The 26,003-nt window shown below is 43.7% G+C and overlaps 1 protein-coding gene across 5 annotated transcripts in view; it reads right to left on the bottom strand.

The window, feature by feature from the left end:
* The window catches only part of dbn1 (drebrin 1), a 128,084-nt gene that overhangs the window by 22,802 nt on the left and 79,279 nt on the right, over positions 1-26,003 (bottom strand). The window lies entirely within an intron of this gene.

The following is a 26,003-nucleotide window of genomic DNA, read 5'->3' as shown; positions in this document are numbered from 1 at the left end:
CTCTGACCTCTCCGCTGAGGCTGAATGAAGGTGACAGAGATTACAGCTTAGCCTGCATCTCCAGATTGAAAGTCCTGCTGTAACCCCGCAGCGAAGCAAATAAAATAAAACCCAGTAATCTGCACGAAAGGTCAGAAAGAACCAACTACATAAAACACAGCCACACTGCTGTTTCCATGAGGCTTGTTTAAATTTATCTTTGAGCAGAGCGCCACAGCAGTGCTAGTGGCCAATCACGGTACTGCATCCAAAAACATCCACATGCTACACGCCCCCGTTAAAAATAGAATAGAATAGAATAGCCTTTATTGTCATTGTACAGGGTACAACGAAATTGGAGTGCCACTCACTTGGTGCAAAAATACAATAATAAATATAAATGTAAAATAAAGAAGGTACAATAAAACAACAATAATAAGTACAATATATACAGGATAGCAGCATTAATATAATGACAGTATGAGTAGCAGCATAATAATTGACGGTGACAGTATGGTGTAGCTAAGCAGTTTCAGTTGTTTTTGTGCTTATTTACTATGGTGATAGCTCTGGGAAAGAAGCTATCCCTGAATCTGTTTGCCCTGATTTTATGTGACCTGTACCGTCGGCCTGATGGTAATAGTTCAAACACTTGATTGCTGGGGTGAGAAAGGTCCTTGATGATATTGCCAGCTCTGCTGAGGTACCGAGAGTTTGCAATGACCTCCAGGCTGGGCAGAGAGCAGCCGGTGATCTTCTGGGCTGTGTTGATGACCCTCTGCAGTGCTTTCCTGTCTGTAGCTGAGCACCCTGCATACCATGTTGTTATGCTGTACGTTAGGATGCTCTCTATGGTGGCTCTGTAGAATGTCACCAGCAGCCTCTCCTCCAGGTTGTTCCTCCTGAGCACTCTCAGAAAGTGGAGACGCTGCTGGGCCTTTTTTACCACCGCCGTGGTATTTGCAGTCCAGGAGAGATCATCAGAGATCTGCACGCCCAGAAACCTCATGGAGTGCACCCTCTCCACACAGCTCCCGTGAATGTAAAGTGGGGCCGGGTCTGCTCTGCCCTTCCTGAAGTCCAAGATAAGTTCTTTAGTTTTCGTGGTGTTCAGTTGGAGGTTATTTACTGAACACCACTCAGTCAGTCTGTTGACCTCATCTCTGTAGTCCGACTCATCCCCCCTTGAGATGAGTCCAACCACGGTGGTGTCATCCGCAAACTTTATGATGGTGTTTGAGAGATGGGTAGGGGAGCAGTCGGATGTGTAGAGTGTAAACAGGAGGGGACTCAGAACACATCCTTGTGGAGACCCGGTGCTGAGTGTGATGGTGCTGGACAGGTGTGGGCCGAGTCTGACAGACTGAGGTCTGTTTGTCAGGAAGTCCTTGATCCAGAGGCAGATGGGGGTGGAGAGTCCCAGGTGAGACAGTTTCTGGACCAGGATCTCCGGGATGATATGATTGAATGCTGAGCTGAAGTCCAGAAAGAGCATTCTCACATAGCTTCCTCTGTGCTCCAGGTGACTCAGCGCAGTGTGGAGCGCTATGGTGATAGCGTCCTCGGTGGATCGATTTGTCCTGTAGGCAAATTGGTGGGGGTCCAAAGTGGGAGGCAGACTGGCCCTGATGTGCTGACAGACCAGTCTCTCAAAGCACTTCATCACTACAGGCGTAAGTGCAACAGGCCTGTAGTCATTTGGGCTGGCCACAGCTGTCTTTTTGGCGATGGGGATGATGGTGGAGGTTTTGAGGCAGGGCGGGACGGTGTTTAATGACAAGGAAAGGTTGAAGATTTTAGTGAAGACTCCGGTCAGTTCGTCAGCACATGCTCTGAGAACCTTTCCATGTATTCCATCAGGACCTGCCGCCTTCCTGGGATTCACTGACCTTAGAACACACCTCACTTAATGCTCCCTAAGTGTTAGTGTGCCGGTGCTGGGGGCGGGTGGAAGTGGTGTGACAGCTGAGGGCCTGGTCGTCTCAAAGCGGGCGAAGAAACGATTTAGATCCTCAGCCAGCGAGGCATCAATCCTAGATGTCGCCTGGTTATTGCTTCTGTAGTTGGTAATGTGATTGATCCCCTGCCACATTTTTCTGGGGTCGTTGTCAGCAAAGTGATCTTCAATCCTCCTCCTATAGGCAGCCTTAGCTTTCCTGATGCCTCTGCTCAGGTCTGCCCTGGCCGCCCTGTCCCCTGACTTGAAGGCAGTGTTGCGGCTTTTTAGGAGGGATTGCACTTCGCTATTCATCCAGGGTTTTTGATTTGGAAACACCCTGACCCTTTTGTTGACGGTGACATTATCAACACAGTTCCTGATGTACGAGAGTACAGTGTCCGTGTACTCCTGGAGGTTGTGGCTGGAGAATAAATCCCATACAGTAGATGAGAAGCAGTCCTGCAGTTGAGAGAGGGCTCCTTCAGGCCAGGCTTTTATTGTCTTTGTCTGGGGCTTTGTTTTTCTCAGCAGGGGGGTGTAGGTGGGGGTGAGGGACATGCAGAGGTGGTCAGATCCAGCCAGGTGGGGGAGGGGTGTCGCTCTGAAAGCATGCCTGATGTTTGAATAGACACGGTCCAAAGTGTGTTCACCTCTCGTAGCAAAGTCCACAAACTGGACGATAAATACGATACGATACGATAACAACAGAGAAAATAACTGCAGTGAAACATGTTTGACAAATAAAAAGGAAGCAGACATGTGGACATTAAGGACCTGTTTCAGTGGGCGGGGCTTATACTCTAATGAGGCGAGTCCAAAGAATCGCAGTGAGCCAAACACTCAGGCTCCTCCAAACGCCGAGTTTTTTCTTACTCTACTCACTGTTTGATGTCACAGAGGGGTTAATGTCCCAAATGTGGCCATATTGTGCACAGAAGCCCCGCCTACCTGCTGTGCAGACTGCTTATGAGGGGCAGCCAATCAGAAGAAAGTCACTTTAAAGATGGGGGAGGACTCAAAATAGCTTGTTTGGACAGAGGATGAACTGAGGGGCTGAGTGTCAGATAAAGAAGGATTATTTTGAACTGTGAGTCATGCAAAGCTGCTGTGTTACATGCCCGACCACTTCCAGCTAACCTGTGCGTGAGGCGAACAAACTGGGAACCAGCAGGAAGCAGCAGAAACAGATTATTGAAGGATATGAGATGCTGGGACTCAGGCTGAGAAATTTATCAGGAGATTATAAACCAGACAGCAACACACGGGATTACTACAGATTTTTTAAAATCATAGAACTGACTAACTCAGAAGCTGATTATTGTCTTATTTATCAGGTTTCCTTAATCAAAAATAATAGCAACATATGATGCAGATTAAATAGTTTTTATTTTAATTTTCCTCAGGATTAAGAGCCTGATCTCGTCAGTTTGTGAGCCGCACTCACCTGCCTGAATGTGAGATACTTTTAGTTAGATTGGTGGATTTGCAGCTGCCTTGGTGAGTGTGTGTTCTGGTAAAGTGTGTGTGTGTGTGTGGATGTTTGGGATTACCATGAGGGCTCAGTCCACATGACATCATGCTGTTTCAGCCCAAAGCTTTAGTCTGGCCAGCGTCTGACTTCCTGCTGACCTCAGCTCCCCGCCCGCCATCCTGTCTGTTTCTGCAGAGTCACTCTCTGCTTCCTGTTTCTCTCTCTGTTTATGCATCACCACATCTCCTCCTCTCCTCACTGCTACATTTTCACTTTCCTCACAGATTAACAGATTACAGCTCCTGTCAGCAGATCTTCCAACTGTAAGACTGCTTCTTTAAACTTGTGCCAGTCGGAGCGTGACCTCGTAGGACTCCAGATTTATTTTGGAAGGTCAGTTTTTCCATCTTCCATCCATACAGGGCCAGCTCTGCCGATACCAATACCGATTACTTTTACCCTATAAGGGCAGCTACTTAGGGGAGAGCAGTGTGTCATGATTTATAAGATGAGTCATCATCAGTTTGTCAAATTCTGAACACTAAATCACTGTTTTTTACTTTCCACAATAATCATTTAACCCAATAAAACACATCATTCGGCTTTTCATGGATTTTGAAACTGAGCCCTTCTCTGACGTTTTTGGGTCAGCTTTGTTTAAATGTGCTGTAGGCTTTAAATAGACGTGACAGTCAACACAGGAAGGTGTGAGGTACATTTTTTCATTTCTAAAAAAAAATATTTAACACAGTTCAGACGGCTACATAGTAAACTTGCTGAACAGAAACAAAGTATCGGTCCTATGACGCCAGTATCGATCTGATACCGATATCAACAGTGGTATTAATACTAATATCGATACTGGGATCGATCCAACCCCAGTGCCTGCTGAGTTCATGATTATACAAACAGAAATAACCATCAGAGTAGAGCAGGGCGATATGGCCAAAAATATTTATCACGATATATATTTGAAAATTTGCGATAACGATATAACTGACGATATAATTGATGCGAGACAAAATACAACTCCACAACATTACTAGCGCAAAAAGACAACCTTCCATTTATTTTCACTTAAACAAGCAGCTGTTTTTTATGTGCATTACAGCTATATAAAAATTTAACAGTGTAAATGCAAATTCCTTGCTGAAAGTTTAACCAAAAGGCATTTCCAGTAGAAATGGGCTGACATATCCTGAGCATAACCATGTATAATATCCACTGAAGTTAAAAAGAGGTGCTTTGCAACATTAAACTGCAGTGTGCAGTACGTATTTTTCGGACCATAAGGTGCACGGGATTATAAGGCACATTAAGCGAAACAAAGCAGTCAGATAAATCAAACTTTATTCAACTCGTTCTTCTTGCTTCCTCCACTTCTGTACAATTGATTCATTAATGCTGTATTCTATCACAGCTGCTCTATTCCCATGCTGTTGCAGTATATTAATGACTAACCTCATATTGTGGATGGATTATCTCAGTTGTTCTCCTGACTGAAGTTTGGTCCGTTTACAGCATCCTGCCATGCGATTGCATTTGTCTCTAACTATCAGGAACCTTAACGTTAACTTTTATAAGTGGAAAAGTGTTAGTGTTCATCCTCCAGCTTCACTGTTTATGTTAAGCTAACATAGCTGTGTCGCTAGCGATCACGAAGCACATCATTATATACCAGCTAGCCCAACTTCAGTAACCCTACAAACGTCACTGCTGTTTAGTTTCCTGTCTTCATTTATGTTGGACGTGATAGCAGAGCTGTACGTTTGAATTTTTTCAGAAATCTCTCAGTCAGAACATGCTATTTCATGCTTAGGTAACTAGCGAAACTAGCGAGCTAACTTCCGCTAGCTTCCTGCTAACTTCTAACTCCGTTAAATGTAATAAATTCTGTTTTCATGGATGCCTGGAAGTTAAACTTCATAGTTACACCTGGTAAAGCAGCAACGCTGATCGTTTTATTAAAGATGAAAGAATTTAGACAGTTTTTAACTCTCAGTGATGCTGCAGTGTTCGTTTGACCTGAAGAATACGGAGTTTAGGACCCAGATTACTCCCAGATTTAAGAGCATCTTAGTCCGACAAATACGGCAATAACGACGGCCCGCTTGCATGTTCTGCAAAAAAATGTGCTTTGTCGTGTATCTGACGGACAAACTCCAAACCAGTTCCACATCACTGAAGTTGCACCATTTTTACAAACGAATTCTGGTTCATCTGTTTCACTCAACAATCGGCCATGTGCGTATGAAAACAAAGGCACTGCGCATGCGTGTTTTACTCATATTCTATCGCGATATTTCATTTTCCTATCGTTGCCTAACATTATACCGGTATTACCGTGAACGGTATAATATGGCCCAGCCCTACATCAGAGGCAGATTAGATTCAAGTAAAACCCGCAGTTCCTCTAACGTCCACTGGAGGCACTTTACAGCATAAATAAACATGTTTATTGCGTGTTGTGATGCAACCACCAGTCGGTCAAGAGGGGAAAGTGTGTTTCACTAATTATGAATGACTGCAGACTCTGATGTATGTGTTAATGTGGCGCTCTCTCGCTGTAAACTGAGGAGTCAGCATCTCGGCACGGATTCAGCTCTAGGCGACGTGGCTGGCTGATATTAATTGACTCCGACACTAATTTGTTCCTCCACTTGTTGTTTGATGCTGCTGGGGTTAACATTTTTATTTTCTCATAACTCCCGGGCTGTGTATGGCCCGGATACTCAGGTCTGAACCAGGAAATCCAGATCAAAAACAGATGGAAGGTGTAAGAACACAGTCTGATACTACAGTTACTACTACTACAGCTTCCTGTATACGACAGGTACAGCAGTATCAGCATCAGAGAGAATTCCTGGAGGCAGAAACAAACACGGCGAGGCCAGGAAATAAAGCGATAACAGATAATGAAGACAACAATACGGAGAAAGTCGAGGAGGAGGCGTTTAAGATGGAGAGAAAGCGATGAAGAGTGTGTCTATGTCGCTCATTCAAGGCCTCTATAAATAATTCTCTTTAAAGCAGACAGCTGTTTATTATTCATATAAGCCCTCGTGACCTAGAAACAGCTCCGCGTGTGTTTGTGTGTGAGCGGTTTATCACGCACGAGGACGGGAGAAGAAAAGAGAAGATGTTTGATGAAGAGGCAGCAGGGGATGAATGACGAGAGGACTGATGAAGCTCATCAAGTAATCACATTCGGTCCAGAACATCAGTTTTCTCTGCGTGCCCAATCAGGAGAAAGCTCTCGTCTCATCATGGAAATTTCAATGCACAGGGAAGGAAGAGTGTGAAGGACAAACAGACCTTTCATAGCCTGAAATCAACCAGCGCCCCGGCTTCATCACAAGCTAATGACAGCAAAGCCGTTACTTTTTAAGCCTAATTTCCAAGTTCTCAACTGGAATTTTAAACTGGAACTGAAAATAGACTTCCCTCTCAGAGTGTCAGAGCAGCCCCACCAACCCCGACTTCACAATCCAAGATGGCGGCAGTGCACGTAAACATGAGCAAAACTGTAAAACATGTAACCCATGCTGCCACTGTTGTGTATTTGTGGCTGAATGAGACATACGCAGAGTGTGGGTCAGGGTGTTTCCCTGAACGTGCTGCAGCAGCAGTTTTTACTGATAAACATTAAAAAAAACATCACCAGCATTGCTAGCAAACTACCACTGGATTGCTAGCGATGCACAAATGGTTGCACGTCGCTAAGGAGCAAAATAAATCCTGCTTTTCCGACTTTACTAGTGGAGACACTCAACTTGGGATTGTCATCACTCCAAGCTCTGAAGTCTGGCTTCCAAGAAAAATAGAATGTAGCATTTGAACCCGGCTAACTGCTGCTTTGGGTATCAAGCAAACATTAGCTAGCATTAGCTAACATACCAGAATAAATCCAGCTTTGTCTGATGCAGCCCACTTAGCCAAATGGGAATTAGCTGTCAGGGAAAACTCTCGTTATTTGGCCGGGCTTGGATTTCTGGAGGGATTTTTTGGTTTGAGGATCAACTCTTTAAACTGTTTATCAGAAAGGTGATGTAAAGAACCAGAGCTCTTAAAAACAGTCACTGTTTTTCCCTACAGAGCTAATCATTTGGTATATCACATCAGAATTTTCAAAAATGGCCATCATTTTCAAAGATGGATTTACATCCATCACAGTAAACAGCTATTTTATCACATGATTTCAACCACTGCATCCATTTCAGAGCTTTTAACAACAGGGAAGCCAAATTTAAGACCTAAGAAGGACTTCAGGGCTTCTTTGTCTTATTTTTAACAGAAAATCTTCCAGAAATAAAAATAGGAGATGGTTCTTAAAGTCACCTTATAAATGGTTAATCACTAAGCTCATTTAAAAAGAGTAAATATGTTTGACCTTATCTCAAAAATGTTCTTCTTATCAGCCTCATTAGCTGGCCACCATCTTTAATTTATAAATGGTTAATGTAATAAGAGTTAGGGATGGGTACCAGTATCCGGTGCCATAACGGCACCGGTTCTGACACAAACAGTAGTAACCAGACCGAAAAGCAGCGCACATTTCGGTGCTTTATTTCGGTGCTTTTTTTTCCCTGCGATGTCATACACTTTGGATTCTAGCCAATCATTTTACCTTTCCAAGGATAGTAGGCGGGCCCAGGTACGTACGTTCTTTTAGAGCAGAGCTACAGATTAAAAATGCCCAAGGTGAAGCGGTCAAAAGTCTGGCTTTACTTCACAGCAAAAGATGCAAACTCAGCAGCCTGCAACAAGTGCTTTACTGTGATACTGTGCAAAGGAGGTAACACCTCGAATCTGATGAAACACCTGGCGACGCATAGCGTTTTTTTAAAAGCCGAAAAATGCACCGTATTTGATAGCTTGCTGCGAGACCTCACACCGAGCACATCTACTGCGGGTGTGGTGCCTGTTATCGGACCCGGAGTTAGCACCATCCCCCAAGAACCCGAAGAGGAGAGTCCTGGCCCCAGCCCTGCCAGTGTAGCAGAAATGATGACGGATGATGATGGCAGCAGCAGCCGTTCTTCTCTGCGTGAGTAGCTTAATGTTATTCGTGTGTAATTTACGTTGAGTAGGCTAACCACGTTATTACAATAATGCACGTAAGGTGAACTAGCAAACACCGTCGTAGTTACATGCAGCTGTCTTCTTGTTTGATAGAGTGATACCGTATATGCCCTATAGCTGCAGAAAAGGCTAACATTGTTATCTTTTTACAAAAAAAACCAGCTAAACGAGAGGTTTTAGGACAAAGTTTGTGTTTTCCATTGTTTAAGCATCTGTTCCAACCAAAGGAGGTGTGTTGTATCAACAGAAAAGGCTGACTTGGTTATCATTTTGCAGAAAAAAAGAGACTGCTAAAAATAAAAACATAAGAGGTTTTTGGACAAAGTTTGTGTTTTCCATTCTTTAAGCACCGGTTTGAGCACCGTTTAAGCACCGGCACCGTTTCAAAAGTACCGGTTTGGCACCGGCATCGGATAAAACCTAAACGATACCCATCCCTAATCAGAGTACATTAGCCAGGTGTTGGCAGTAGTTTCTACTTGTGAAAGAGTTTCCTAAAATAACTGAATATATAGATATATAACATTTTATACACGGCAAACAGTATATATTATATGATACAGAGTATATATGGTGCACAGGACACATGTCCATGTCCTAGTTCTTGTAAAGGCTGACATACAGTGGCTTGCAAAAGTATTTGGCCCCCTTGAACTTTTCCACATTTTGTCACATTACAGCCACAAACATGAATCAATTTTATTGGAATTCCACGTGAAAGACCAATACAAAGTGGTGTACACGTGAGAAGTGGAACGAAAATCACACATGATTCCAAACATTTTTTACAAATAAATAACTGCAAAGTGGGGTGTGCGTAATTATTCAGCCCCCTGAGTCAATACTTTGTAGAACCACCTTTTGCTGCAATTACAGCTGCCAGTCTTTTAGGGTATGTCTCTACCAGCTTTGCACATCTAGAGACTGAAATCCTTGCCCATTCTTCTTTGCAAAACAGCTCCACAACTGCCCTGTGACGGCCTCAGAGGTTGTCTAAGAGAATATTGGGAGCAACAACACCACGAAGTCCAAAGAACACACCAGACAGGTCAGGGATAAAGTTATTGAGAAATTTAAAGCAGGCTTAGGCTACAAAAAGATTTCCCAAGCCTTGAACATCCCACGGAGCACTGTTCAAGCGATCATTCAGAAATGGAAGGAGTATGGCACAACTGTAAACCTACCAAGACAAGGCCGTCCACCTAAACTCACAGGCCGAACAAGGAGAGCGCTGATCAGAAATGCAGCCAAGAGGCCCATGGTGACTCTGGACGAGCTGCAGAGATCTACAGCTCAGGTGGGGGAATCTGTCCATAGGACAACTATTAGTCGTACACTGCACAAAGTTGGCCTTTATGGAAGAGTGGCAAGAAGAAAGCCATTGTTAACAGAAAACCATAAGAAGTCCCGTTTGCAGTTTGCCACAAGCCATGTGGGGGACACAGCAAACATGTGGAAGAAGGTGCTCTGGTCAGATGAGACCAAAATGCAAAACGCTATGTGTGGCGGAAAACTAACACTGCACATCACTCTGAACACACCATCCCCACTGTCAAATATGGTGGTGGCAGCATCGTGCTCTGGGGGTGCTTCTCTTCAGCAGGGACAGGGAAGCTGGTCAGAGTTGATGGGAAGATGGATGGAGCCAGATACAGGGCATTCTTGGAAGAAAACCTCTTGGAGTCTGAAAAAGACTTGAGACTGGGGCGGAGGTTCACCTTCCAGCAGGACAACGACCCTAAACATAAAGCCAGGGCAACAATGGAATGGTTTAAAACAAAACACATCCATGTGTTAGAATGGCCCAGTCAAAGTCCAGATCTAAATCCAATCCAGAATCTGTGGCAAGATCTGAAAACTGCTGTTCACAAACGCTGTCCATCTAATCTGACTGAGCTGGAGCTGTTTTGCAAAGAAGAATGGGCAAGGATTTCAGTCTGTAGATGTGCAAAGCTGGTAGAGACATACCCTAAAAGACTGGCAGCTGGAACTGCAGCAAAAGGTGGTTCTACAAAGTATTGACTCAGGGGGCTGAATAATTACGCACACCCCACTTTTCAGTTATTTATTTGTAAAAAATGTTTGGAATCATGTATGATTTTCGTTCCACTCCTCACGTGTACACCACTTTGTATTGGTCTTTCACGTGGAATTCCAATAAAATTGATTCATGTTTGTGGCTGTAATGTGACAAAATGTGTAAAAGTTCAAGGGGGCCGAATACTTTTGCAAGCCACTGTATATGAGATGTTATACTGCAAACATGAGGCCCAGGCTGATCGGTCTTTCACTGAAGAGCTACGGCTGTCATTAACAACAGTGGGGTTATGCAGTGCTCCGTTAACATGTTTAAAACAGGAAGAAGCTTCAGAGGAGACGCCGTCTCCATCCGATTAGCACAGATGCTCACACGAAGCTAAAACCCTGACGATATGTGGGGGAAGATAAATGATCAGGATCAGGGAGGAGGTGCAGTACAGGTGTGTGACATGGTCCAGTAAACACAGGGTGATGTGACAGCGCACCTTTGTTTGTTTCAAAGGTAAAAAAAAAAAAGGAAAAGAGCACGAAGCTCTGAGAGGACGCCGACGTTTCCATTATTCTGTCCAGCAGCTCGGTTGCTCTGACTGTAACACACACACACAAAAAGAGGTTGCCAAGACAAATCTCTCTCTCTCCCTCTCACAAACACACATACCCCCAATGTGAGTATCACCATGGCAACCAGGCAGCATCCCCCATCATTATGTGAGTAACAGCAGTTAGTGACCTGAGGGGGGCATCGATGTAAAGACAGCGGCGGCAGGAAGGAAGGAGGGGGGTGAAGGAGAGCTGAAGGGCAAAACACACACGCACACACGCACAGACACACACACACACACACACCAAGTGTAGAGTCAGTGTGTGTGTTTCCGTGACGACTTCAGAAGAAGACTGTCCTCCCTACAGAGAGCCGCGCCTGCACGACTATCACCTATATCCTGATCAATCCTGAGGTCACATGATTATTTTTTTACTGATTTCAGTGACAGGCACGTTTCCACGGCACTGTGACGCAAACATTATGCTGCTTTCACCTTCACTTCCCGTTAACTAACCTCTGCAGACACTAAAGGTGTTCGTTCTCCGACCTGTAAGTGCATCGCTGTGAGTTTTGTTCTCGCCCTTCGTGCTGATACGATGAGTGAAAGACTTTAGACTTTGCTTCAAAGCACAGCGTTCAGCAGCTGTGAGCCGTCTGTGACGTCTGCTTCTAAAACCAAAAACACCTTTTGTCCACTATGGTGACTGTTTTCCTGAAGCCGTTGTTACTTGTGTTTATCGGTCATGTATTTTTTGATTTCAGAGCCTCTGTGTGAGCTGGACGGATACCTGCTTTCATGCTCATGTCTTTCTTTATCCTGCACTTTGTGGTGTGTTTGAATAGCTAACTTTGATTTTTGCTGTATTTTAATGTGGTGTTAATCATCCAGGCTCCATACAGGAAACTTCAGAGGGCATCTGTGATTGGCTCGTGTGGGTGCATCATCAGCAGCTGATTTAAGGAGCACTTGATTTGTTTTTGATTTGATTCTTTTGACAGAACTTCAATATCGACTCTTCATCTTCAATTCAATTCAAGATTTCTGAAGGTACTTTCAATTCAAATGTAAAGACCGTAAAATAAGACAGAGAAAACCTCAACAATCAGACCCTCTATGAACAAGCACTTTGGCGACAGTGGGAAGGAAAAACTCTGTTTTAACAGGAAGAAACCTCCGACAGAACCAGCCTCAGGGAGGGGCGGGCATCTGCCGCGACCAGTTGGGGGTGAGGGGAGGGAGACGAGACATTTATTCATGCGAAGCCAAAATCGCGATGATATTAAAATTCAAATCACCGGCAGGAAGTCGGACTCGTTCCTGGTGGGTGTTGGACGCCGCCAGGTTGCTTTTTGTCATCGATTCTGTTCATAGTTCTTATGGAACGAGAATAAGCACCTCCAAGTCTGAGACCGTGGCTATCAGCCAGAAATGGGTGGAGCGTGAGACTAACAGACGGATTGCAGATATGAGCGGCGCAATGACGCTTTGTCTGAAGGGTGGCTGACCTCTCCCTTAGAAATAGGATCAGCAGTAGAGCGGCTCCTCCTCCACATCGAAAGGAGGCAGTTAGGGTGGCTTGGGCATCTGACTAGGATACCTCCTGGATGCCTTCTTGGTGAGGTATTCGGGCATGTTGTACCAGGAGGAGGCCCCAGGGCAGACTCTTTATATCTGTCGACGCCTGGAAACATCCTGATGAGCTGTAGGAGGTGGTGGGGTGAGGAACATCTGGGCTTCTCTGCTCAGATTGCTGCCCCAGTGACCTGAACCCAGATCACAGAAAATGGATGGCTGGATGTAGCTACGGTAACCTCACCCTCTGGTGTCTTAAGTCCTGTTTTTAAGCCTCAAGACGAGCATTTATGCCAACCCCATCTTGGCCGCATGGAACTAATGTCACCAGAAGGGGCGGGTCTACCTATGAAACAACTTTGTGATATGTGATAGGTAAGACGTTAGTCAATGAGTGATTGGAAATTACCACAGCTAATCCTGTGTGAAACGTGGAACGATGAAGATTTACAAAGTATTTATTTTTTTATTCAGTTTGACCCAAAACAAATGATTCAGTCCATGAACTCAGGACAGACAGAAAGCTGTTTCCTCATAGATGTCTATAGTTTATTTGCAATCGCAGCTATAGCCCCCTGGTGGCCTGCAAGTAGAATGCAGGTTTTTAAGCACTTCCACATTGGTTTTATTTGTGCGACCTGGAAGCTACATCTATGTTTTTTTTTTACCATGATTGTGGAACAGTGTGACATCCAAGCATGTTACTCAGCGCCGCTGGCAGAGAAAGCCTGGATTTGTTTTTTTATTGTGAAGCATGCTGATGTGTCAGAGTCACATTTGTATCATCTTATCAGCACCATTAAATAGCTGAATGTCATTAAACATAACACTAAACAACTCGTGTTAAATGAGTAACCACCGGAGTAGTGAGTCGAATTTCACAAAAACAATTAGCCAAAAGCAAAAAGAGGAGGCGTTTGCAGAGCAACACGATGAGCGAGCGCTTCAAAACGGGAAGAAGCTGTGATTTAACAACATTTGATACCAAAAATATCTCAGCAAATTCTCCTCCACAATCAATTCCCAGTTAAAGCGGTCCAGAGCGAGCACAGAGCAGGGCCATAAAACTGCCACGGACAGTTAACACGTCAGTCCTCTGAAAGGATCCAGCCGGGCGGTGAGAAACCAAAGGGATTGTGTACTCTCACACTTCCTGGACTTCATGATCAGTGGACCTCAGAGCGCTCTGTGCTGCTCTGAGAGGAAAAACACCAGAGAGGAACCGATGGTTATACACGGCAACAGACTGAGCAATGTCCAAATCCAATACAGGTGCGAGTCCATGTGTCAGGATTAACAGTTTTCAGCTTTGTCTCCTCTATTATATAAGAACGTAAAAACAAAAGTAAAGTGGGTAACGTGTTCTCCCTCTGTGGGGGACGGTGGGCATATATAGAGCATGTTACCTGCAGCAGGTGGCAGTCAGCCATGTCCTCAGGTAGAGGCAGAAACACCTAAAGGACTCAATATCACCGTATCTTCCTGACAGAGATATGAAGCCATCATCCTGCACCAGACTCCATTGAAAAAAGCAGTAATTTTACCTCATTTGTGTTACCGAGGTGTTGTCAACAGTCTCTGAAGTGGTTTTTTTCTGAATGTGTCTTTGTGGAGAGAGGGGCGGGGCTTCGGTGGGAGGGAAAGGGGCGGGGCTTCGGTGGGAGGGAAAGGGGCGGGGCTTCAGAGGGAGAATGAGGGTGGGGCTGAGTGAGACATTGCAATGAGAGAAAAACTTCATCATTTTTAGTATTATTATTGTATGGATGGTATGTATGGCGTGGGGGCGGGGCTTCGATTAGGGGGAAAGGGGCTTACATTGATACACATCAATCAGCCCAAACAGAGCTGAGCTGAGAGCAGTGTTCAAAGACACTGTGTGGGTTCTTTTCCAAACAAAAATTTCTCTTTGCGGTAAAAAGAAGAATTTTTGTACAGAAGTAAGAACAAAGTTAGTCTGATGGTAAACAAGTAACAGTAACTAGAAACAAATAAATTCAAAGAGTAGAAACACAAGAATCTGATATTTATACGTGAGGTTTGAGAGTCATGGATTCCTGTGGGAGTTTTTTAATGGCCACGGGGAGAGAAAAATATGTGTGGTGAGAGAAGAAGACAGAACAGAGAGACTTTAAATACTGACAACGAGCCGTAAAGACAGAAGCAGGCAGACAGAGAGGACCGTGGCGGATGATTAAGTATGCTGGCGAGGGCTGTTATTCCTGTGGTCGGACAGCGCAGCGTGATTTATTGAGCATGAACCCTACATGGTGACTCAATGTGAAAAAAATGAGGCAGACAGACACGAGGACAGAGAATTATGGGTAATGTTTCAGAGGGAATGAAGGAGGGCATTAGGAAGCAGCCGTGACTCGCGTATCTGTCGGTCTGGAAATGCAGAGATCTGCACGCTGACCCGATGAGTAAGACGAAGGCGAGGTGGGAAAATGAGGTGTAGGTCCGGCACCACCACGAGACTCTTTACATCCGGCTAAACGCATGGAACAACAGCCGGAGCAGCTCCGCGCTCACTCGGCCTTTAACTGTTCTCGGTTTGTGCAGACTGTGACTCCACTTGTCATAAATCCAGCGGTGTAGGTGTGTTAGCTCACAAATGCCCTCTCTCAGAAGCTAAACGCTGCTCGTAGCTCTGAAGCGCTCCCATTTCAGAGAAAAACTGCCCACACACTGACACAAAACCCTAAAAGCAGCTCTTTAGATGCAAAAGGAAGCTGTTTATTTCATGAGCGAAGGGTGGCATGAAGTGAAAAAGGGGCTGTTTGGACAGACATTAGCCTAGCAGCAATGAATAAAGAGCAAGGAGGGGAAGGGAGGTGAGATAAAACAACAGTTTTCCTCTAAAAATAGTCTACATCAACCTGACACCATCTTTTAACGCTGATTTCAAGAACGCTAACGATAGACTGTATATAAAAGACAGGCGCTGTCCACGTGATTGGTCAGTGAAGTCCAGTTTTGAAGTTTCAAACTTTGAAACCAGCTGTGATGAGCGAGGCGTGGATACTCAGTTACAGGACTCCAAACAGGTTCACCATTTACAACCTGAACATCACGCTTGATTAGACGGTGCTCCCAGGTCAGCTGACATAAATAATCGGGGTTTCCTCCTAGGTGGGCATGCCCAGAAAAGCCTCCATCCATCCTAACAGGACGTCTGAACCACGTCAGCCGGCTCCTCTCAACATGAAGGAGCGGATCGCCCCGACTCTTAGGCTGAGCCTGGCGCCCATGCAGGGGAAAATAAAAAGCTCTATACAACATAACATACATTTGAGTCATGTGATCAAACACATGAAACCCAGAACAGCGGCGAGAACATGAACGAGGAGAAAAGAAGGAAAATGGAGAAAAATGGCAGCTCGAACATGAGTCTGCATCTGTCTGCACTTCAATTAAATTATAATGAGGAAAAGATGGATTCCCTGGTAATGGCTCCCCTGGAGGAAAGCATAATTGCAGTGTGTGTGTGTGTGTGTGTGTGTGTGTGGTGCAGAGGTGGGACAGAATAATCGTCACATTGCGGTTATTTACAGCTTTGAGGTGAAGAAAAGAAAAACAGAAATATAAAAACTCTTTTTATGTCTGACGTTACATCAAATATCAAAGTAAATACAGCGGGACCTTTTATTCTGTTTCAGGGTTTAAAACAGAGTTTTAGCCTCAATCTTAGCTGATATTTTACTTCCAATATATAAATGTCACTTTAATTTTGTCATTACTGAAGTCCAGACACACAAAAATGAAATACTGTCTTTCAGGCAGGAGGATACGGAGGGTGAACACTGCCAAAATGATTACACGATTTACAAAAAGTAAGTGTAAATAAATGAATTTATTATTTTGTATTTTCCTTCTCATTTTTATTACGTTTTATACTGACGGCCCAAATCATTTCCTTTCACATTTCTTTATTTACTTCTTATTCATTTAATAACCCATAGCTTGAAGACTCAAACAGACATATAAAAATAGAACAGGTGGTCATATTTTAGGTAATCAGGGGCATGTAAAAGTTAGATAGTACAGAATTTAAAAAATAAGTTACTGGAAAAAAACATTACAGGTATTACAGACGTAGCTACAATGATGTAACCCATTGGGTCTGTGACTACATTTGTACAACAGGGTGGAAACTAAGACATCAGTAATGCTTTATTCAAGGGTCTTTACTGTGTAATATAAAGCACCTTTAGGCAACTGTTGTTGTTATTTGGTGCTTTATAAATAGAAACTGAATTAACTTGAATCCGCTCAAACCGCCTGTGTCAAGACACCGCTCAATCAAAGAAGCCAAACCTCATAATTTAAATATGAACAGTTTCCAAACAGTCAAGTTATAAACAAATGCAATAGCTGTCCAAACTACTCTGCATTTATTAAGGCTGTTGTGTTTTTAACGTGTTTTAATGCTTTGTATCTTGTTCCATTTAATCTCAACAAGCCCCTAAAAACAGTCAGTGATCACTGTCGGCCTCTCTCGGTTTTTATTATCACTATTCATTTTAAAGCTCAGTTTTTAAAACCTTACGATGTAACTACAGCTCAGCCCATGCAGCAGTATATTAATGACTAACCTCGTATTGTGGATGGATTATCTCAGTTGTTCTCCTGACTGAAGTTTGGTCTGTTTACAGCATCCTGCCATGCGATTGCATTTGTCCCTAACCTTCGGGAATCCTCACGTTAACTTTTATCAAGTGGAAAAAAAGTTAGCATTATGCTAACATAGCTGTGTCACTAGTGATCACGTAGCACATCATTATACACCAGCTAGCCCAACTTCAGTAATGCTACAAATGCCACTGCTGCTTAGTTTTGTTTTCATTTATGTCGGAAGTGATAGCAGAGCTGTACGTTTTAATCTTTCAGAAATCTCTCAGTCAGAACTTGATATATCATGTTTAGATGGAAACTAGCGAGCTAACTCCCTGCTAACTTCTAATTCCATTAAACTTCATTAATCCTGTTTTGGTTGATATCTGGATGTTAAACCTAATTGTTGGTAAAACAGCAACACTGATTATTTTATTTCAGATGAAAGAATTTAGACAGTTTTTAACTGTCAGCGATGCCGCAGTGTTCGTTTGACTTTGGGACCTGAAGCCGGAAATGGCTAATGATGTCAGACTTAAAGACCGGGTTGTTATGGAGGAGGAAGCTACCCTTAGAAATAAAGTAAGTGCGAGATTTTTGTATCAGGCTATAAACGTGTTTATTTCTGTTGTAACGTCTGATATTTTAACATGGGAGTCTATGGGGAGTGACTAACTGCTGGGTCCTCTAGTGGATGTGAGAGGAACTGCAGGTTTGGCTTCATCATTAAATCCACACAGAAGCAAATTTGGAAACTAAAACAGCAAATCATGTCAAATTTTAAATGTCTAGATTTTTTTTAATGATTATTTTGCTATGTTTAATGGTTATCAATGAATTTATTCAGTCATGTTTTTATTTTTATTTATTTTCCTGTACAAAATGACACATGAGGTCTAAATACCATCAGAACGGTGGATGTGACCAGACAAACGTGCCTCACACGCTGGAATCCATTCAAACACACTTTTACATTCCTTCTCTTCCTTCCCACACACAGAGAGACACAGATAATTTCTGCTCTCAGAAAGGTCACCGAGCGGCCATATCTCGCACAGAATCAGCGTTAACACGATGACACACATGCTTTTAACCAGCAACAGAAAGAAAGCAGCAACTTATTCTGAAAGCAGATGTGACCCAAATGGTGGAACGGGCTCCTGAATAAAAATATTTCACATTATCTGAGAGAATGGTGTTCATTCCTGCAGCGCAGCAGCTATTGTCCTCATGTGTGCTCATGCTAGAAAACAGAAGCGCGGTGCAGCCCGGACTCTTAGCCTGACACTACAAAAGTGAATCCAAATGCCTGCGTCTTTATCCCGACATCTATATCTCCACATCTGTTCCTGATGTGTCCCACCACACTTCCAGTACACATCCTACATGTTCCTGGCCAATAATGGATTCACCACATGGAAAATCATTTCCCCGAACCAGTAACTGCCGAGGCACTGAAATCACTGAGGGAACATTTTCCATCAATGCGCAAGAATTTGGTGAGCAAACCGGCCGGCTTACCGCTCGCCTCTCTGTCTGTCTCCGTGTTTGGCAGGGCGCTCTTTGTAATCGGGAAAAGGCTGACTTGCATTTAATTTTCAAGAGGAATTTGGTTTACATCAGCATTTCTTCTAAATCATTTCAATGATGCAAAACAACCTATCCTAAAAATCTGGGACAGCACAGACGGCTCATCAAACAAATGAGGATTTCTGTAAATAACAACCTGGACTTGGAGCCTGGAAAGGATTGGACAACAAAACAAAAGCTTCAGGTTCTAAGAAGAAAGAAAAAACACGAGCTTGTGCTTCCTACAGAGGATGTTCGGCTAAATGATTGAGGAATCAGAGAAAATGTTTACAGGCCTCGAACCCTAAACACAGAAATGAAACCAGCACAAATAAAACACGGAAGTTCGATGTGATCGTTATAAGAGGAAATTAATTTTAGTCCCCAAACAATCATTTTCATTTCTCTTTTGGGCCTCAGGCTGAGAATGTGATCCATAATGTGATCCTATTTTACCAAAAGTAGGGAAATAAGTTAAGAGGAATGTGGAGCGACACATCAACAGTGAAGCTGGAAGCTGAATCCGGGTCGCCTCTGAGGATTTCCTGAACCTGAACCCAAACCCGACTTCTGTGCGGTCAACATTAAGAAATACTGAAAAAATCCAGCCAGTGTCACAGTGTGGCTCGCCTCTCGAGCTCGAATGATATACGACTGTTTAAGGCCGATACCAACGTGCTGAAATACGTCGGGTGATATGTGTTTTCTTTCAGACGAATCACAGCTTTTACTAATATTTCACATGTGCACTGATTTACTTGTTCACGCTCTTTCCGACTCTGGGTAACGGTTGGCATTCCAAACACATATTGCCAACGGGGAAGTTGCAGAGCGCCCTCTGGTGGATAAACTATGCAACACCAACATTCGTAACATGGTTGAATTTTTTGTTATTTTTTTCTGTTTTCATTTAACAGACGTTATCAATGCCAATACAACAATTCAGCGAACATATAATATTGCAGATAATTATCGTCACACCAATAAACTGGTCGCTCTCTGTTTGTTTCATGTTTAAAATCTTTTTATTTAAGAGATCTTTTAAGCTGCATAATCTAAAAACAGTTTCTCAAACGCTTCTGAGGTTTGCAGATGAGGTTATTCTCATAAAGTCTTCAATGAGGGAAGCTGACTATGTTTGTAATGTCGTCTTAGTGCTATTTATGCTACTACTGAGTGCAGTTGTTCTAATATTACATTAAACAGGTAAAGGATAAGCTAACAGCTACTTTATGCTAAAAGTGTCTTGTATTGAGCCTTCTGTATAATTCAGCTGAGAAAGTTGCACTACACTTTCAAAACTGTATCACATTTTGGCTTTTAGACCAAAGAATTAAACGGGAGAAACACTGTTAAATGTCACATCAGTGATTTTCAACCATGTGAATAAGTTCCTGAGCCTTCAGGTTGACTTTCTAATCCAGGAATGTGGGGAAAGCAGAAGGTGGGATCAACTTTTACAGCATTTCCATCCAGCCCTTCTGTTTCCATCTGACTCACATAATGATGCAGTGATGCTGCTATTTGACAATGACAACAATTCCAAATACAGCAGCAGTTTTTACCCCGTCCCTCCAAAACAGACCTTCTAGAGATCCTAAAGACCTCCCTGAGTTCCTGAGTAATAACATCATCAACTTTTCTGTGGGTGAAACTACATCATTTACACATTATTACAATATATATACATAAAAAAAAACATGAAATATAAACTAGAGTAGAAACTACAATTACATTCAGCGGGGCACTAAAAAGGTTAACGCCCTGAATGGTTAGTCAACATCACGGGTTACAAACTACTGTGGCAGCCACGTCAGTCACGTCTCAGCACATTTCCTTACAGTGCACGCTTCTTTAATCTCTGTATTTTCTATTTTCAGGTGAGGTTTTTTCCCCACACTGCAGCTCGTTGAAGCTTCGTGCCAAAAAAAGAGTTCCTCAAAAGATTTCCACTGTGGAAATGTGCCTAAAATCTATTTACTAGAAAGGTCCCAAATGTTACTCAAATGCAAGAATATGAAGGAGAGTTCGTCCCCCCTCCAGACAGGAGTCCACTCTGTCCTGGGAGTCTCTGATGCATCTGAGACACGGAGAAGGACAGACAGTCGAAACAGCCTCAGCTGTGACCTAAACTCTGTCACAAAAACTTAGTCAGCAGAACTGAGGCCACACACAGACACACACACACACACACACACCACCCCTTCCTGGGTCCTTGTACACTCACCCTAATCAGCTCCCTAGGGACAAGAATGAGGAAGGCAAGTGTGTGTGTGTGTGTGTGTGTGTGTGTGTGTGTGTTCCTCCCAGGACTGATAGGTATGGTTGATTCAGCAGGACAGACAGCTTTACAGCTACACACAGCTCCCTGTTTCTCTGACAGAGATACTGGATTGTTTCCAGGGTTTCATTGAGCCGTCATTGTTCAGCCTTACATACTCTACATTGAAAAATGCAAAAGTGCCTGAGGGAGAAGTAAAGCTACTGGTCCATTATTCCCCAAAAAACAAGCAAATATATCCTGACAGATGAGTGCAGACTCTCTGTTTAAGATTCAGCTCAGGGCTCTGCAGTAAGAGCCTGACTCTGAATACAGCTCAACAAATATTTCAGCCAATGAGTATGGATACAGGTAACAATGCCGAGAAGAAACTCGAGGCAAAGCAGTGGATGCTGACAAAATTAATGAGAAACTGTTTAAAATATTGAGCGTCAAGAAAAGTTTGTTCTCTTCAGAAAGTAGAACGCTGTTCGATTTCCAAAGACAGGACGTCTTAAACGAAGAATGGAGCCAGATTTTCTCACGGCTCTGTTAGTAGTAGTATGCTGTACTCTCGTAGGCACCTATATGATCTTGTAGAGACTGCATACAGATCTTATGAGGCAAAAAAGAAAAAGTAAGACTCTAGAATTGACACATAAAAACTAGATTATAGACTGTTGGCACGGTGAAGATGCTGACATCCTGTAGGTGTACTGTAGTACTGCACAGCTCGACCATGAAGCTAATACCACCAACACTCGATCTTCGAAGATCTGGAATTGTATCCTATTCAGATTCAGTGAGTTTGTTAGAACAACTAATTCTTTCAAATGAATTCAATTCTATTTTATTTTATTTATATAGTATCAAATCACAACAACAGTCGCCTCAAGGTGCTTTATATTGTAAGGTAGACCCTACAATAATACATACAGAGAAGAACCCAACAATCATATGACCCCCTATGAGTAAGCATTTTGGCGACAGTGGGAAGGAAAAACTCTCTTTTAACAGGAAGAAATCTCCAACCAGGCTCAGGGAGGGGCGGGGCCATCTGCTGCGACCAGTTGGGGAGAGAAAAGGCAGACGCCCACTGTTAAAAAGCCCGCAGCAGGTTTAAGTCATTATCACACTGAGTTGACTTTTCAGCCCCAGAAGCTACGAGCACCTTTTAAACCACCTCTTTGTCTGTTTGGCGTCTGTCCAAGGCAAGATTTTATAAATTTGATCTTTGTCAAAATAAAAAGTTGAGCAAAGGCAAGATTCTGGAATCTGATTCAGCCAACGCAGCGAACCTTCACATTTAAAGGTCCGTGTCTACTCAGTGTTTTGAGCTCTACAGGCAGGTGGTGATTGTGAGCCCATGGCAGTCACATGTAAGCTAGCTAGCTTACAGTTGCAGATTTTTTGTCTTATCATGTAAAGTGTGACGTACATAGTGTTTACATGTGTGAAACTGATATCTTTACTGAGGAACAAGGTAATATTCTGTGTGGCAAGAGGTACAAATAGTTTCATACGTTCAGACGATGCAGAGGCTATCACAACATCACTTCTAGTAAGTGAACAACTCATGTTTGACTTCAGACAGCACGGCCTGATTGAAAATCACACATTACACAACTATGCAGGGTACAGAGCAGAGCAGAAAGACTCTAAATAGGAATATCTGACATATGAGGCATTTTTATCGCCCTGATAGTCGACTGGATGGATTGTGATCAAACTGTGTGCAGACTGTGACGGTGGCTTAAGCCTCAGCTCAGTTCCACTCTGTTTCTTTGGGCTGACGACAACAGAACTGACAAACAAAGCTGAAAGTCCAGAAGAAAACTACAAAAGCTCTCGGCTCATTTTTCGTAATCAGCGTTAAACGTAATATGAGGAACAGCGCAGTCGCACAGCTGGAAGAAGTGTTCTCCGTGCAGACACTGGACGTGTTTTTTTTTAATAAATGTGGACGTTAGGTGGCACAGACAGGTCAGTCTTGTCCCTGCGTGGAGCCCTCACAGCCCCGCTTTGTGTGCTGGAAGGGTTACAATAGACTTCCTGTGGCTGTGGAGCCGCCGTCTCATCTGAACCAATCAGATGTCAGTACTAGCCGACACAGCGTCCAGCACAATGTTGGGCCGCTGCCACGAGAGGTGGGAGCGTGTAAACAGGAGGGGAAAACAGAAAGTGTTTAAACAGACGAGAGGACGTTTAACTGGGACCTGATGGTCTGCAAAGATAACCGAGGCCTCTAAAACAACAAACCCGCAGCTTTTTCTGCTCGGTCACTTTTCCTCATAAATCAGTCTGAACTGGGCTGTTTTTCCTGCTTCTCGTCCTCATTCGGATACAACGCCATTTTATGAGTTAAATAAGCCACATCCAGTGACGGGAACAGCAGAGGAGACAAAAAAACCAGTGAAAGCTTTAGCTTATGAAATACTACGAATGTGGATATCTGGATCAGATCTCTACATAACCCACTGAGGTGTTTTGAGTTTGAGTCTGTTGCAGACTTTTGATTGGCGCTGTAGATAAACCTTTATAAGCTGAAGCTGCTACATGCTGATAACAGTCCTTTTTCCCTTTTGTCCTCACACCCTTGACAAAGCCACTCGGCACTAATGGCCTCTTCTCCCTAACTTCCCGTTTGACCTGTCGGGGCTCAGAAAAAAGGGTAACCTGTCAGCGACATAGGTGCCCTTCGCTGCTGAAGCAGGAAGGTGACGGCCAGTCCTGACCCGCGGTACTACAGCGAAATGTCAAACATTTCTCCCGCTGAGCCTCTCTGTCCTGTAAATGTCGTTCAGATGTCCTCCCTCTGTTTCAGCGACATCTCACATCGCCCTCGGCATCAAACCTCACAGTCACACAGCAGTTTACATCTGGATCTACCGTATTTTAAATGAGCAGAACACCATCATCTATGTGACAGGTGTGAAAACGTGGTGACTGTGAGGCGGTGTAAGTGTGGCGCCGAACCACTGACTCTAATATTTTAATGGAAAGATTAGACAGGTGAGCTAATCACACCTCAAAGTGTTTGACTTTGTGAATTTTATCTCATGTGGTGTTCCCCAGGGTTCACTTCTAGGACCACTATAGTTTAAGTTGTACAAGTAGGAGAAGCACAACCAACAACCCTGATGTTTTAAACCATAATTAACGCATCATCACTAACGAGAAGATGGAGCTTGTGATCACTGCAGCTAAACCCGAGAGTCTGAAATGATCACAGCCGTCTGTGGAAAATGTCAGAGATTAGAAACCTTTGATGCCGACCCATCAGCAGCACACTTAAAACCATTTTTTATCATTTAAGAAATATTTATTCACAAAAGTGAAACAAAGTGTGTTAATCAAATCCAGGTATTCCAGGACTGTCAGAGCTTTATGGCCATTTAAAAACCGTACTGAGGTCATTGTCTCTCAGAAGCTATAGAGCAGATAGCTCCGTGTGGTCATCTGGATTGGGTTGCCTGGTTATTCCCCGGGTCTCTGGCTTTTTCCATCCAGTTCACCGTCAGTGAGTCAGTGAACTGGATCTCTCCACAGTATTTGTTGTACTTTGCACTGAAGTCATTTGAGTAACTGTGAGATCCCAGCAGACTCCACAAGTTCGGCCTCCTCTCCCCCCTCTCACATCTACCTCCTGTGTGGTTACCTTCTCCATCCTCAAGTGTTTCACCTTCGTATAATTGCCTCCCCGGTGTATTAAAGTTGTGTGTTTTCCTGAGTTTCCCCTGCTGTCATCACAGAGTTGCTGTATTTTTCTTACAGTAGTCTCTTAGTGTTTCTGATCTCGGTCAGTGTCACAGTTTTTGTCTCCATTTATCTGATTGGACCATTTACCGACTGTTAGGCTCGTTAGAACTGTACAAACTCTGTTTTTAACTTATTTCTATGATCACTGCACATTTTTCCTGTTTTCCTTGTAGAATATAAAGAAATGAGGACTGGCTCCAGACTTTTCACAGAGCTGCAGCATATTTAATGAAGTTACAGATGCACAGGTGCCCCGCGCCCTCCTTCAGCTGCATGACTTGGGGGTTTTTTGCGCCGACTTCTGCCTCTGTTCATTCACATGTTCATTCACGCTCCTCTGGCTGAGCGTAGTAGCCTCTCAGAACAGAGGCGTCTGTGTCGATGAGGCCGAGCTTAAAACAAAACGAGAGCATTTCAAAGGACATCGCGCGCACACAGACCTCTGTGAGCTGTGATCGAACCGTCTCTGACGGTGGGTCGCTGTGGGCCGGCAGCCAGAGAAGCCTTTCATCCTTCCTCCCTCTCACTCTCATACAAACTCCACGTCTCTCCGCCTTTGTCTCACTCTACATCTCCATCTCACTCCCTCCTCCCTCTCTCTCTCTCCTCATCTAATTTCCGCTGAATGTGAGGACGAGCGGCGACTTGCCAAAGCGACCCATACATCACAACATCTCGCACAATTACGCATACATACCCCCCACACACAGCGCACACTACAGCTGAATGTGAAGTAGGTCAGATTCACACGCCGGGCAGAAGGGGCGCATTAAACATTTGAATTAAACGTGGCGTAGATGTTTAACTGGAGCGCGAGGCTGGAAAATGTCACGCAGGCCGTGTGCGAGTTCCCTCCTGAATAGGATTTCTTGGTCAAACGGATAAAACTGCTGAAAAACACGATTATGTCATGAGACTCGAGCGCTCCGCTGAGGATGGTTTTATTTATAGAAAAGCTTTATTTCTCACAGCACATTTGCATTTGAAAGGTGGCCTGTTGTGCTGTTTTCCTCTCTTCTCTTAATTAAGGAATAGCAGCGTCAGACTGCTGGTTGTTCCAGGCTAAAATCTCCCGAAATCGAAAGGTTGGATTTTCATATTGTGTCCCCACTTTCGTGACCCTCGAGCTCCTCGGGGAGGTTTTACTGAAATATCTCTGACATACTGAAGACATAC

The sequence above is a fragment of the Pelmatolapia mariae genome, linkage group LG10_11, assembly GCF_036321145.2.
Source record: "Pelmatolapia mariae isolate MD_Pm_ZW linkage group LG10_11, Pm_UMD_F_2, whole genome shotgun sequence".
Lineage (NCBI taxonomy): Eukaryota > Metazoa > Chordata > Actinopteri > Cichliformes > Cichlidae > Pelmatolapia > Pelmatolapia mariae.
Note: the sequence above shows the minus strand (reverse complement) of the source record. Positions and strands in the feature narration are given on the sequence as shown.